Here is a 14,843-nt window from a genome sequence, read left to right as displayed (position 1 = left end):
ATCCCCTGGTGACAATATCTCTACATTAGAAGACATCCTCTCTTGGCTCTCCAACAACATTAGTAATGAAACCATAATTTTAGGCGATGTAAATATCAATTGGACCTCCATTCAATCTCCAACCAACCCCTTAACATTAACCTATATAACTTCTCGCAGCTAATCAACGAAGTAACTCATCCATCTAAAAACCTTTCCTGTGGCAGTATATTAGATTGGATCCTTGTCTCACACCCACACTATCACTCTGACAGCGGTATTCTTCCCGACCCTCTAAGTGATCATTTGCCCATCTTCACTTATCAACTCCTGCATCTCTCAATTCCCCACACTTATATTACTACCTGCAACCACACAAAATTTCAACACAACAAACTTTTCAAATTCTCTAATAGCGATTAATTGTTGCAATCTAAAGACACTATCCTTAGATGATGCAGTCTCCCACTTTCACTCTACATTCTTAAAGATACTTGATTCCCAAGTCCCTTAAAGACAAAGCGAATAAAAAATAACTCTGCCCCCTGGATTACCAAAATACATTAGCAGCCATGCGCCTCAGAGATAAAGCCTGGGCACTTTACCAGAAAATTAAGACCACCAAATCCCACATTGAATATAGAATACTGAAACAAAGTAAAAAGCTTACTATGTCTGACAGACAAAATTATTTCTTTACCCTTCAAAACAATAATAAAACAAATCCACAGAGATTCTGGAAAGGAATCTCTACCCTCCTTAACCCTATCAAACCACACACCCCACCCTGATCCAAATGCCCCAAACCTAGACTTGGCTACTCAATGTAACTCCTTCTTCATTGACTCTATTAGCAAACTAACTTCCTCCTTTTCTACTTCCACCTTATCATCCAATACCCCTCACCCTCTCCTGCAAAAAACACCATGCACTTCTCTTACTTCCCATTCCCAGCTACTAACTCTTCACCTACTTTAACTTCCTCATCATCCTTACCAGTATCAAATACTTTCCTCCCCACTCTGCTCCCTTCTCATTAAAACCTATACCCATTTCTACAATAAAGAAACTCCCTGAAAATTGAAGCCCGGCACTAATGCACCTGATAACATCCCCTCATACTTCCTAAGCATAGCTGCTGATGGAATTGCCTATCCCATAAGCATTCTCATCAACCGCTCAATCCTGGAATGTACAGTGCCCCAACTCTGGAAACAAGCCTTCATCATCCCCCCCCATAAAGGTGGAAAAAACTGCAGTGTTAACAACTTCCGCCCAATTGCTATCCTGTCCCTCATTTCTAAGCTACTAGAAAAATGTGTCCAACTTCAACTACTACCATATCTTTTAGAAAATAACCTTCTTACATCTACACAACATGGCTTTAGGCCAAACCATAGCACCATGACAGCCCTCCTCTCCTTTCTTGAAACCATCAATAAAGCACGTGATTCGGAAAATTGTCTCCACCCTACTACTTGACCTTTCTAAGGCCTTTGATACTCTCACACAGTCTGCTCCTAACTAAACTTTCCAACCTTAACCTTTCTCCCTCCTCTATAAACTGGTTCTCCAGCTACCTATCAAACAGACACCAAGCTGTAAAATGGAAAAAAGCCACTTCCTCTTTTCTCAATACCCCACCGGAGTTCCCCAAGGCTCCATACTTGGTCCTCTTCTCTTTAACATATTTATAAATGATTTTCATAAATCTATCCCATTCTCTGACATTATCCAATATGCTGACAATTCTACCATTATTTGCTCTGCCTCATCTGTCCCTAAGCTTCTAAAGCTCACACAAGAAGCTTTCTCAATTACTGAGCATTGGATGAAAACAAACCACCTAGCTCTAAACACCTCCAAAACCAAACTCATGGTATTTACCCCCTCTAAAACTACTCCCTTCAATACAAACAATTTCTTGATTATAAGTCAAAACAACTCAATTCTAGAACTAGTGCCCGAAACTAAGTTACTTGGTGTCCAAATTGACAACCAGCTTAATTTCAACTCTCATCTTCAACTAAATATTAAAAAAAACCCACCAAAAGCTGGGTATGCTCTACCGTCAAAACCATTACCTCACAAAGACCTCTAAAATCGCTCTCTCCTCTTCCTTTCTTATTCCCTCCCTGCTCTATGGCTCACCTCTCCTAACAAATCTTCAGTCCTCTCTAAAGAAACAACTTTCCTCTTGCTACAATAAGATCGCCAAGTTAGCTAGCCACAGGTCATCAACCCACCACTGTTCCTCTCTCCAAAACTAAACTGGCTTGAACTTCCTCATCAGCTCAACTACATTCAGCTCACCCTAGCCCATAAGCTCATAAATAACCCCTCTCTCTGTCCCTCCCTGTCTTCTGCTTTTAAGTTACATTTACCAGATAGAGTCTTAAGGTCTAACAACCAAAACCTACTAGAAGTACATAAACCAACACGTCCCCAGGCAAATACCTTCTATCCTCTAACCTAGCCCGTCTTTGGAACTCACTCCCACCATCCATTACCACCTCTAATCTTTATACATTCAAAAAATCTCTACACACACATCTAAAGTTGCAATGGGAATGTTCCTGTTCTCATCCATCATAAAAATATGGAACTCTTAATCCTTCATCCATTCTTAAGCTATTCAACAAAGCCTACTTAACTTATCATTCCCTTCATAACTACATTCATTTATAACAAAACAACTCTACCTCTCTAAAGTCATTACACAACTCACATCTATTTTACCTACTTCTATTACACTGTATTATATGAATGTTACCTCAAATGCAAAATCAATGACTGTATCCTATTTTACATTTGTATAAGTATCTAAGCTATCTATTGTTTATTCCTGCCCTCTGGTTTGCTTTAAGGGCTTTTAAATTGTTTGTACCTATTTTGTGTGTCTGTTTTTTGGAGCTTTTCTCCCCAGGACTCCATTGAAAACGGGTTCTTTTAGGCCCAATGGACTATCCTGGTAAACCAACTGCAAATAAATAAATAAATAAATAAATAAATAAGCAGGGGCACCGTGGAGGTCTCAGGGATTGAATGTGCTAAGCCACAGCCATGTTGTCGGTGTGTGCTGTGAAAGGGTTGCTGAGGATCTCTGACAGTAGGTGTCCATCAATAACAGACTGAGGGGAGCCCTATCTGCATTCTCTGGACGATACCACTGTCAACACTGTGTTGTAATGAGTATGTGTGAATGAAGTGCCGTGCCAGAACTGTCCACAGATGTCCTCCCTCTGTGGGCCACAGCTCTGCAATGTATTAGGTCACTCTGTCTGTTGAACGGCGCATATATGGCTGGTGTACAGCTGACAGGTGTCTTGTTGTGGAGCAGTCATGGGTATATGTGGGATAGCATGACCAATGCAAACTGTACACATGCTCATAAAATGCAATTGTCAAGGATTATGCTGAGTGGCCAGTATAGTCCTCCAGCATGGGTCTTCTGAAGTCATCCACCCCAGTCTACACAAGTGTAGAGTTTGCTTGTGCTAAACACAGTTTGTGTGCAGTGACAACCTTGCCTGGGGGTGGAGATGAGATATGGATGTCCAGAGAAAGGTGGGTATGGTCAGATATCAACAATGGTGGTCTACCTCTGGTGTGGAACAGTAAGTACCCACGTTGCAGATGGACAGGTGCAATATGTATTCACCCATGTGGCTGTGGTGTGTGGTTCTGCCATAGCACATGGACCCACAAATTGTAGTGGCCGTAGGGTAAAGTGGTAGAGGCCTGAGTAGTCCTCACACACACTATGCCTGTACCTGATGTTAACAACTGGAATGGTGTATGTGAATACCTGCATATCCTGGCACTGTTCCCAGGGAAGCTAAGTGTGTGTCCTGGATGTGGGTGTGGTGTTCTGGACTGGTTGTGTTGTGTGTTACAGGTGCTGTGGTCCCAAAGCATGGTATAGAACATAACCTGCCAGTGCGATGTGCATATCTGACCCTGACGTAGGTGGCTGCAAATGCATATATATGCTATGCCCCACCCGACAGGTAGTACTACATCTACATACCTCTGTAGAAATAAAGATGTCAGCACCCTATAAATACTACAGGTGCAGAACAGATGCCCAGTAATTCGGATAGTGTGCTCTGCTAATGCGTCTCCTTCAAGTGTCATAATATAGGTAGGTAGGGGTTAGAATCCTGCAAATGCTCAGAGTGTGTGTGTGTGTGTGTGTGTGTGTGTGTGTGTGTGTGTGTGTGTGTGTGTGTGTGAGGGAAATGTCCCTTTTGGCAACTGGGAGAACACACTACAGGATGCACATTCCCCTTTCTAAACACTGATGATGTCAGCACCCTATAAGTACAGCAGGAGAAGGAAAGCCTCCCAGTAATGCGAATAGCGCGCTCTGCTAATGTGTCTGTTTCGAGTGTCATAACATAGTTAGGTAGTGGTTTGAATCCTGCAAATGGCAGTGTGTGTTTGAATGAGGGGGGTTGGTGTATGTGCAAATTTGTGTGAGGGAAATCCCCCTTTTGGCAACTGGGAGAACACACTACAGGATGCACACTCCCCTTTCTAAACACAAATGATGTCAGCACCCTATAAGTACAGCAGGAGAAGGAAAGCCTCCCAGTAATGCGAATAGCGCGCTCTGCTAATGCGTCTGTTTCGAGTGTCATAACATAGTTAGGTAGTGGTTTGAATCCTGCAAATGGCAGTCTGTGTTTGAATGAGGGGGGTTGGTGTGTGTGCAAATTTGTGTGAGGGAAATCCCCCTTTTGGCAACTGGGAGAACACACTACAGGATGCACACTCCCCTTTCTAAACACAGATGATGTCAGCACCCTATAAGTACAGCAGGAGAAGGGAAGCCTCCCAGTAATGTGAATAGCACGCTCTGCTAATGCATCCATCTCGAGTGTCATAACATAGTTAGGTAGTGGTTTGAATCCTGCAAATGGCAAGTGTATGTGCTTGAATGAGAGGGGTTAGTGTGTGTGCAAAATTGTGTGAGGGAAATGTCCCTTTTGGCAACTGGGAAAACACACTACAGGATGCACATTCCCCTTTCTAAACACTGATGATGTCAGCACCCTATAAGTACAGCAGGAGAAGGAAAGCCTCCCAGTAATGCGAATAGCGCACTCTGCTAATGCGTTTCTCCTGAGTATCATAATGTAGTTAGGTAGGAGATTGAAACCTGTAAATGATGTGTGTGTGTTTAAATGTGGGGAGTTTGTGTGTGTGCATTTCCATATGAAAAACATGTCAGTTTTGGCAATCAGGAGATCACACTACCTGATGCACATTACCCTATTAAAATACTGATGTTGTCAGCACCCTATAAGTACAGCCAGAGAAGAGGAACTATCTAGTAAACCGAATAGTGCGCTTTGCTAATGCATCTCTCTCACGTGTCATGACTTAGTTAGGTAGGGGAATGAATCCTGCAAGTGTGCATGTGTCTGGGGGTAGTAGGGTGTGTGTAAATGCAAGTGTGAGCGAACAGATCCTTTTGGCAAATACTACAATACACCAGATGCTGCATACTCCCCCAGTAAACACAGGGGATGTCACCACACTATCTGCACAGCCAAACAGGGCTAGTTGGCTAGTAATGCCAATAGTGCGCTACTGTGTCTATTACCATTGTCAGAGTACAGATAGGTATGTTTTGGTAACCCACAACTGCCACGTGTGGTTGTGCCACACAGTATGACCTTGTGTGGTTCTTTGTACATAACAATGCATGCCATTGCCTACACCAGCAATGGCATTGCACACATGATGTATGTGTGTGACACATACACATAAATTCCTGTGACCTGCACTAGTTACCATGTCTGACACATGCCTCGAGTGGATAAATGGTATTTGCAATGTATACCAATATGACTGTGTCTTACTGTGCAGGGTCCGCGCGTGGTATGTCTCTATACAGTGTGGGTGTATATGGTGAAATACCTACAGCAGGGGATACACATCTGGTCTGGGCCATATAGTGTACATGTAGTTGATGTACAGGTGCTGCATGTTCCCACCTGTTGTGGTAGTGGTAACATGTCATTCCACTGCAATTCAGTGACCACATGCTGTGAACCCTTCAACTAGTGTGTTGTAGCTACAGTAATGCTCACACACAATGTTTGGCTGGATGCAGTCCAGCCATATAAACACAGTTCTTGAGACTGTCATATTGCCAGTGTTGTTATGGAGGATAGGTGGTCTTCCTGTGTATGGGAGGGTTGTGTGTGCCAGGCTATGAACCAGATGGCAGTCTGACACACTGTTAGCTGCACATGATTAGGCCCTGATGGTTTGTGCTATGCCAACAACCTGGAGGTGTGTGTATCTGTGGTACCTTGGGATACCACCCCCCTATCCATGTGTGTTACATGTGTAGGGGACGACAGGCATGGTATGGGACATAACCTGTCAGTGATGGGTAACACCTGAAAGCCATGAATCATGAATCTGGTACTGCACAGACATTGCAGTTCACCGTGCTGAGGGCGGTGTCTGGTGCATGCATCTTCCGGTGTACACTGCTGTTGTTGTGTAGCAGCACTGTTAGTGTCCTAACCTGTGTGATACCCATGGAGGTGGCTATGTAAACCATGTCCTGCAGCATAAGGCAGTATGTGTGTACTAAGGAGCTTTGCCATTATACATTGGGCCATGGCTGTCACGTGCAAGATGACCCTTGCACATCATTGTGGCTTCCCTAGCATGTAAGCACACATTGACAGCCAGTGGATACCCTATGAATGACAGTGGAGACTGAGCATAATGTAGACATACAACACCCTTCCCACATATAGTGGTAGAATACCTGGTGAGGGTATGTTGGCAACCAATATCAGGCTCATACTGGCCTGTGCCACATGCTATGAGATCCATTCTATGTTCCCTATCATGTAGTCCAGGGAGGTATGTCTCAGGCAGCCATACTGGCATGGTCAATGAGTGAATCATATGTGTCCATGCCTCTGACTGACCTGTATGCATGTGTTCTGTGGTGGACCATAGTGCCCCTGAGGCATATCACTGTGACCTTCACCAGATACAGCCTGTTGAGTGGGACCCCAGTGCAGCACACAAGACAGGTACCTGACACATCTGTAGCAGGTGTGTTGTGTAGCCCTACAGGCTGTGAGTGTGTGGCACAAGGGATGTGTGTGCCATGTGTGGCATGTGCTCAGTTCCGATGGAACATATGCCTGTGTGCCAGCTGCGGAGGTGTGTGATGCCCAGGCAGGATGCTATTCTGAGTCCCCACGTATGCCCCAGTGTGTTCAGCATGCTGTCAGTGCGTGTCAATATCTCACATGTATTGTAGTCGCTGTAATATATTTTATTTATTTATTTATTTATCTATCCTACATTTGTTGACCGGGATAGTCCGACTGGATGCATGTCCATTTCCAGGGGAGGCCCGTGGAGAAGAGCTACGAGGGTAGCAGATACAGCATTGCATAATACCAGCATTACATATTACAAACATATTATTTACAGAGATTACATAAGTAAGCAGGTTAAACATGTTCCACAGGTTAATGTTAGTCCTGAGCACAAGTCAGGATTAAATTAAATTACACAGTAAAGTGGTTCACAGATATTACACATTCGAGTTAGCCAGGCTTGATACATTGACATAGCCAGTTAAGTGACAAATGTTGTATGAGTCTAGTGTTAAATTGACCTAAGGTGGACAGTAGGGTAATATCAGCTGGAAGTGCATTCCAGGATCTACTTACAGAGTTTGCAAAGAGAGAATCACCGGCTGTGTTATTAAACCTGCTAGTCTGAATTAGTAGTTTGTTAGAGGATCAACGCGGTCTAGGATTGTTATAGGGGGTGATAATATTTGAAGTGCAGGAGTATTGTCTGGATTATAGAGGATTTTATAGGCCATATTCAGTTGGTTATACTGTATTAGGCTGGGTATTGCAAGCCAACCAAGCTGATTTAGATTGGTGCAATGATGTGTCCTAAAAGGCAGACCTGTGGCAAACCTGGCAATGTGGTTGTAGCAAATTGAGTGTTTGTGAAGGACAGTGTTGTTCATATTCGACAGTAGAGGGGATGCATACAGAAGGGTTGACACAAGGTGTGAGCGAGCTATGGCACCTTTAGCTGGAGGGGCTAGGAAGGCTTTAATTCTGTAGAGTGACCCTAGTTTCCTATTGATGGCTTTGATAATTTGGTTAACATGTAGGTTACATTTGAGACTATTGTCTATGATGACACCTAATAGTTTAGTAGATGGGTCAGGGGAGATTATTGTGCCATCAGTTGATGTTATGGTAACGGTGAAAGTGGTAGACCTATGTGCTGGTGAAATAACAGCAGTTTAGTTTATTTGGGATTTAGGATCAGACGATGTTGAGAAAGCCAGTTTTCTATTGTATTAAAGGTGGTCTGGGTAGCTGACCATAACTCTACTGGAGATGTGGCTGAGCAGATCAGAGTAGAGTCTTCAGCATATTGTATACAGCTGACTTTTGGGATGACAGTATAAAGGTCATTGATGAAGATGGCGAAAAGCAAGGGCCCTAGTATAGAGCCTTGTGGTACTCTGAGGGTGTTAGGTAGAAGGTTAGAGAGTTTGTTCTGCCAGAGGCCAGCCTGCTGTCGGCCATGCAGGTAGGATTGAAAACATTGGAAGGCTCCAGTATCTAGACAGTGTTTGCAGGGTGTGGAGTACAAGTTGGTGATCAACCATATCGTATGCCTTGGACAGATCCAAAAAGAGGGCTGAGGATATATAATTAGTGTTGCAAGTATGGTTTATGGTGTTAGTAAAGGCTAGGAGGCCAGAAGTAGTGCTGTGATGAGGACGTAAGCCATGCTGAGTGTCTGCCATAATGCGATATTGGATTAGGTGGTGCATGAATTGTCTATGACTAACGTTTCCATAATCTTTGCAAGTGGAGAGAGTATAGCTATTGGCCTATAATTGGAGAATTCAGTAGAGCTGCCTCCTTTGTGAAGTGGGATTACATATGACATTTTCCAGATGGTGGGGAATTTAGATTCTACCATGGTTCGTTTGATTGCCTTTGAGATGGGGTAAGCAATAGCATCAACTGATTTTGATAGGTATTCGGCAGGGATTTGATCAGAAGAAAGTGTAGTGGGTTTCATTGTTTCAATCAAGGTACGGAGAAGTGAAGTGGCGACTGGTTGGCAGCTGAACGCAAGTAGGTTTCTAGGTGTGCTACTTTCAGGACCAGGGGAGCTAGGAGGTAGATGGCTAGCTAGGGCCTGAAATGTCTCAGTAAAGAACTGGTCAAAACTATCAGGAACATCTTCAGGGGTACTATCAATAGTAGCAGCAGGGATTGGGGTTGACGTTTGTCCATGATGTAGTATATATCACATGCCACCTGACAGGGTATGGCATTACTGGGTTCAGAGAGCCCAGTCCCCAGATTGGCTGTGTGGTGGCATCCCACACATGTGTTGTACATTCCTGGCCAAGGGTGATGGCTGACTGCATACATGTGGCAGCTGTGACATTGACAAATGACTCACATAAACCACAACTGGACCATAGAGGTGATTCACAGGTTACCTTTGCACATGCTACCCTAGCAGTGTGATTGCCATGGTGAGTACCAACACATAGGGCCAATGGGGAGCAACATTCTGAAGGTGTGTATGTGTGGGTGTACCGCTACTGTTTCATAGCACTGACATATATGACTGCACACGTGGGTAAATGCCAGGTAAGACGTGTGCAATGTGTCACAGGCAACATACATGCGTAGAGGACAGACAGTGACGTTCTGTCATGTGTAAAGTTGACATACGTATCGTACGCTATGCAGATGTCACTAGAAGTCTACAGAAGCACTGTAACTCTGCATTGCAGGTGTAAGCAGTGTTCCAGGCAACCCCAAGCGAACATGCATGCAAACAAAGCTACAGTAAACAGGGCTGGAAATAGTGCATTGTACAACATAGAAGGGGTAACAATAACAGTAACTAACAATGCAAATATGTAGGCACTATCAACATGTACCCAGGAATACACAGCACAGATGCCCATGGTAGAACTGATATTATGTCATAGTTATTTGTGATTTGGATAACATTGGTACTGCACACATATCTACATGCGCGAACATCCACATGGCATAATTGTTGTGGGCAACTTGACACCATTACTGTACATGTCCACCATTGCATATCACTACTTTCCCCATGCGCTACCCATGTATGTGGCTATCTGCTGACAACCTTACCACCGGCATGCAATTATGTGCAGCTGTTATACTTTGGTATGTACTATGGGTGCAGATAACAATTCAGGACATTCATACAGTTACTGCAGCAGGCATGCTGGGATAAACACACAGTCATAGCAGCACACTGTACTGTTACCAACATGATACTACTAATACACTTCTATGTAGTCATCCTGTGCATCAGCAACGTGTTTACCTGTTCCCCAATGATGTTGGAGATTGCAGGAGGTGGCACAGTGTCATCATATGCACAGGGTGTGGATTAGGTATGCCTGAGTCAGCCACTGATACCACCAATTGACATGTGTGTGTATGTGTGTTGGTGAGGGGCAGCAGTACAGGGTGGGGCAGTGTTGGTGCAGTGTGTGCATGTATGTGGTCACCCTAGGTGTTAACATTTCGCATGTGTGTATGCACGCACACAGTTCCACCTCATGACTGCCATATACAGGGGATTGTGGACAGCCATAGACTGCACCTGGCAGGCCATACAGATCAGTGTCTTTGTGCACAGACATGGTACCTGTGCCTGGCAGGGGTGCTACGGACCATATCCAGTACTAAGCCAGACTGGGTACTGTCATCAGAAGCGGGTGTGTGTTGACTGGACACATGTCCCTGTTGGGACTGTCCAGAGCCATGTGCACGTGGTCTCCTGGGGCGTTCCGATGACAGCACAGACCCAGCATTGCCTGGGCTGCTGCTGGCACTATGGGGGTGTGCGCGAGCCTGTTGTCGTCTGCGCCGACTGCCAGCTGCTGCTGCTGCCGGCATATGGCGACGTCGATGCCGCAAATGCCCAAAATTGCCCTGGCTCATGGACATCTGGTTGTGGAACTGCTGTAATATGTCCCCACAATGTCTGTCTATGACATCTGTGAAGTTACGGATAGCATCCGCAATGTCACGCATACTGTCTGTCATGGCTGTGCGACATGCTCTCAGCTCCCTCAGACCCTGTCTGGTGTACCTTTCCATACGTGACTGTGCCTGCATGACAGTCCGAAACATAGCTGAGGTTGACAGACCTCTTTGGGCACGTCGGCCAGAGGCAGTATACCCACCGATGCTCCCACGAGAACCCATGGGCAACTGTCTGTGTGGTACCATCGGAGGACCCTGCCCATGGCTGCTGTGTGGGGACGCATGTGCCACAGGAACCACATTACCCTGGTCTATGCCCACTGTATCCTGTCCATCACCTAGGGACAATGGTGACAAAGAATGTACTGGCAGGATGACTGTGCGCAATGATGGGGTTGACAGCTGTGTACTGTCAGTTGGCTGACCAATGGCAGACCCTGACACACCTTCCTGTACCATTACACAAATATCATCATTACCAGTAGCCGTGGCACAGGATTCAGGTTCCCTGCTGAAGGTCACCAGAGCAGCCCCAGAACCTGTGGGAGGAAGACAGGAAACACAGTTTACAGTCTACAGACATTGTTACCAGTGATGCACTTCTACACACATGCACACATGCACACATGGACACATGCAGACATGCACACGTGGACACAGGCACACATGCACACATGGACACAGGCACACATGCAGACATGCACACGTGGACACATGCACACAGGCACACATGCACACAAGCACACATGGACACATGCACACGTGGACACATGCACACATGCACACGTGGACACATGTACACATGGACACATGCACACATGCACACATGGACACATGCACACATGGACACATGCACACATGCACACATGCACACATGCACACGTGGTCACATGCACACATGGGCACATGCACACATGCACACGTGGACACAGGCACACCTGCACACGTGGACACAGGCACACATGCACACATGCATATGTGGACACAGGCACACATGCACACATGCACACATGCACACATGAGCACAGGCACACCTGCACACATGCACACATGCACACCCCACAGTATACACACAGTGCACTACTGAGTTACACTACTGTTACTAGCATTATCAGGACTATTATAGGTTATGTTAAACACACTCACCAGCATGGATGGCCTGCCTTGCTGTAACCCTGGAGGGACCTGCAGAAATGATGAGATTAATGTCAGTGGGCACAACTGTGCCATTGATATTGCATATGATACAGTGTACAGAACAGTCAAGTGTACATATGGCATATTACCTGCATGCTCCATGTCGTGCTGCTGTGTGGAACCAGCCTCCATCATAATGCAGGTGTACTGCTGTTGGTGTTCCGGGGCTGGAGCCACAACACTTAGGAGTAGCCCCTCCAGTCTGGTGAGGGGGGGATGTGTGACCACCCCACCTCCTGTGGCAACCTGCTGCCTGTGGATATCTGATCCACGCTGACGGACACTTCGGATTAAATCACTGCAGTGGTGTTGTACCTGCTCATGTCCTGTTATGCGTGCCAATATCATTTACCCTACGGACCAGGTCTTGCCACAGTGCAGCCCTCTCCTGCTGATTCTGACTGGTGCAGGAAAACAGGATGTCATACTCCCGCACCAGGCTCTGGTGGATCTCCTCGTCTTCAGCCACAGAGTAGGCAGGGTTATGCTGATGCGCCATCTCCCTGGAAGAGAACAGAAACAAGATATCAGCAGACCATGTCAGCAATATATGGCACACATACTATGCATGATACTCATGTGTAGTGATATTCTACTACTCCCATATGTTGCATGTGTGTGTGTCGTGGTGGATACACAGGTACATGGCCAGATATCAGTGCTCAGCCAACACCTGTGCAACAATACCTGCCACATTCCACACTACATAGTAGCATGCCCCATTGGTCAGCACACACTGACAGGTGCAATGCACAACCTCACTCTGGGGTTCATCCCAAGGTACTGTATGTGGGACACCATCCACTACTGTGATGTGGACAGAAGTTACTCGGCCTGGATATACATATCCCACCACCACCACCAGCACAGTAGACTACTTTGATATGGATGTGATTAGACAGTTATTCACTTGCTGGGACTGAGATGGTATCTATGCAGCACACTTGGCCAGTGGAAGCCACAAGCTACACTGCTGGCCCCTTTGCAAATGCTTACCACGGACATGCCACAGATTGCATGGAACTTGCACACACATTTCTAACCCAGACCCTATGCACAAAGGTTAGGCATCCTGTCCGGTGGACCCCAGACAGAGGCAGATTGTATAACAATAGCAGGAGGCTATTGCAGGACAGAGCACATTCACATTAAGGGAAGGCATCTGTAGTCAGCACTGGTACTACGCTACGGTCCGTCATAACAATGGCCACGGCCTACTCTGGGAGGGAAATGGACACAAACACTATGGATGACCACAAGGCCTACTTCAGTTATGTTACACATATGGACCACATGCCTCAGATATGCTCTGTGTTAATGCACACCTACTTAACATTCACCAAACACACGGATATTGGCAACAATCTTGCAGACATGTTCGGTGCACGTATCCCCCCTCCTTCTCCCCCAACCAGTTGAAATATTTATCACAGCTGGATGTAACCTCCCTGTCATCTCGCATGTCCAGGTGAGGTCCGCCCTCAGCAGAAAAGAACACACAGCATCACTGTGACCTCATGGTATCCCTGGATGTGTGCTACCTGCACTCTGAGAGGACATACAACCGCATATAACACTGATAATTTATCTTGGCCATACTACAGGATATGTACCTGGACAGTGGCATACAGCAACAGTGGTCCCACACCACTAAGGGGGCACCTCGACTGACCCTGGGAACTACCACATCATATGCATAACTGGCCTGGTCTGCTAAGCTATGTAATTATGCAGTATGGGATACATATGCAGTGATATTGGGTACCTGCAGACACTTGTTCACAGCCAGTGTGCCTTTGTGATGGGCTGATCCTGCCTTTTGAACCTGGCTGACCTTTTAAAGTAGTCACTATAGCCATTGCTAGGGGCAACGCACAGACAACTGCTGCCAGGATCATGGCCTAAGACTGATTGACATGTAATGTATGGTCATCCCCTTTTGGTGGAACTACGTACACACAACATATCACATGGACATACCTATGGATACAGACCTATGACACATTTGGAGGGTTCACAGTATGCACACTATTAACCTGCTACTTTGCATTACCTGTGTTTGTCGCAGCTGGTTGCGTTACCACTGCTTCTGCTTGCTGTTGCTACTGTCACTGCTGACAGCTTTGGGTGACAGAGTCACAGTGTATAATTTTTTTTTTTTTGCTCTCTCTCTCTCTCTCTCTCTCTCACTTCTCGCTCTCCCTCTGTCTGCTTCCAGACAGTGCAATGAATGTATTGCATGTGTGGAGTGTTAGCACTGGGTGCTTTTGTAGGTATCTGCATAGGTCCATGTGATGGCCTCTGCACCAATTGTAAGCCAGCATTTGCTAATTGCATACAGCCAGTTGTGCACTGATTGCAGTTCTCACTGTGATTTCAGGTCAGTGCTATAAAAGGGTATGTGGGATAGGCATTGCCCTTTCAGATTGTAAGGGCGGCGACCATGCTGGTATGCTGTGGACAGTGTTCTGTGAGTGTAAAGGTTAGTATCTCTCTCATGATTCAGGCTGTGCTGTATATTCACATTTCTCCATTCCTCTCTCAAGTTCCCTGTAGCAAGTGTGTATGCACAATGACTCCTACAAC

The sequence above is a fragment of the Protopterus annectens genome, chromosome 2.part2 (assembly GCF_019279795.1).
Source record: "Protopterus annectens isolate FY-2018-M chromosome 2.part2, PAN1.0, whole genome shotgun sequence".
In the NCBI taxonomy this organism is placed as follows: domain Eukaryota; kingdom Metazoa; phylum Chordata; order Ceratodontiformes; family Protopteridae; genus Protopterus; species Protopterus annectens.
Note: the sequence above shows the minus strand (reverse complement) of the source record.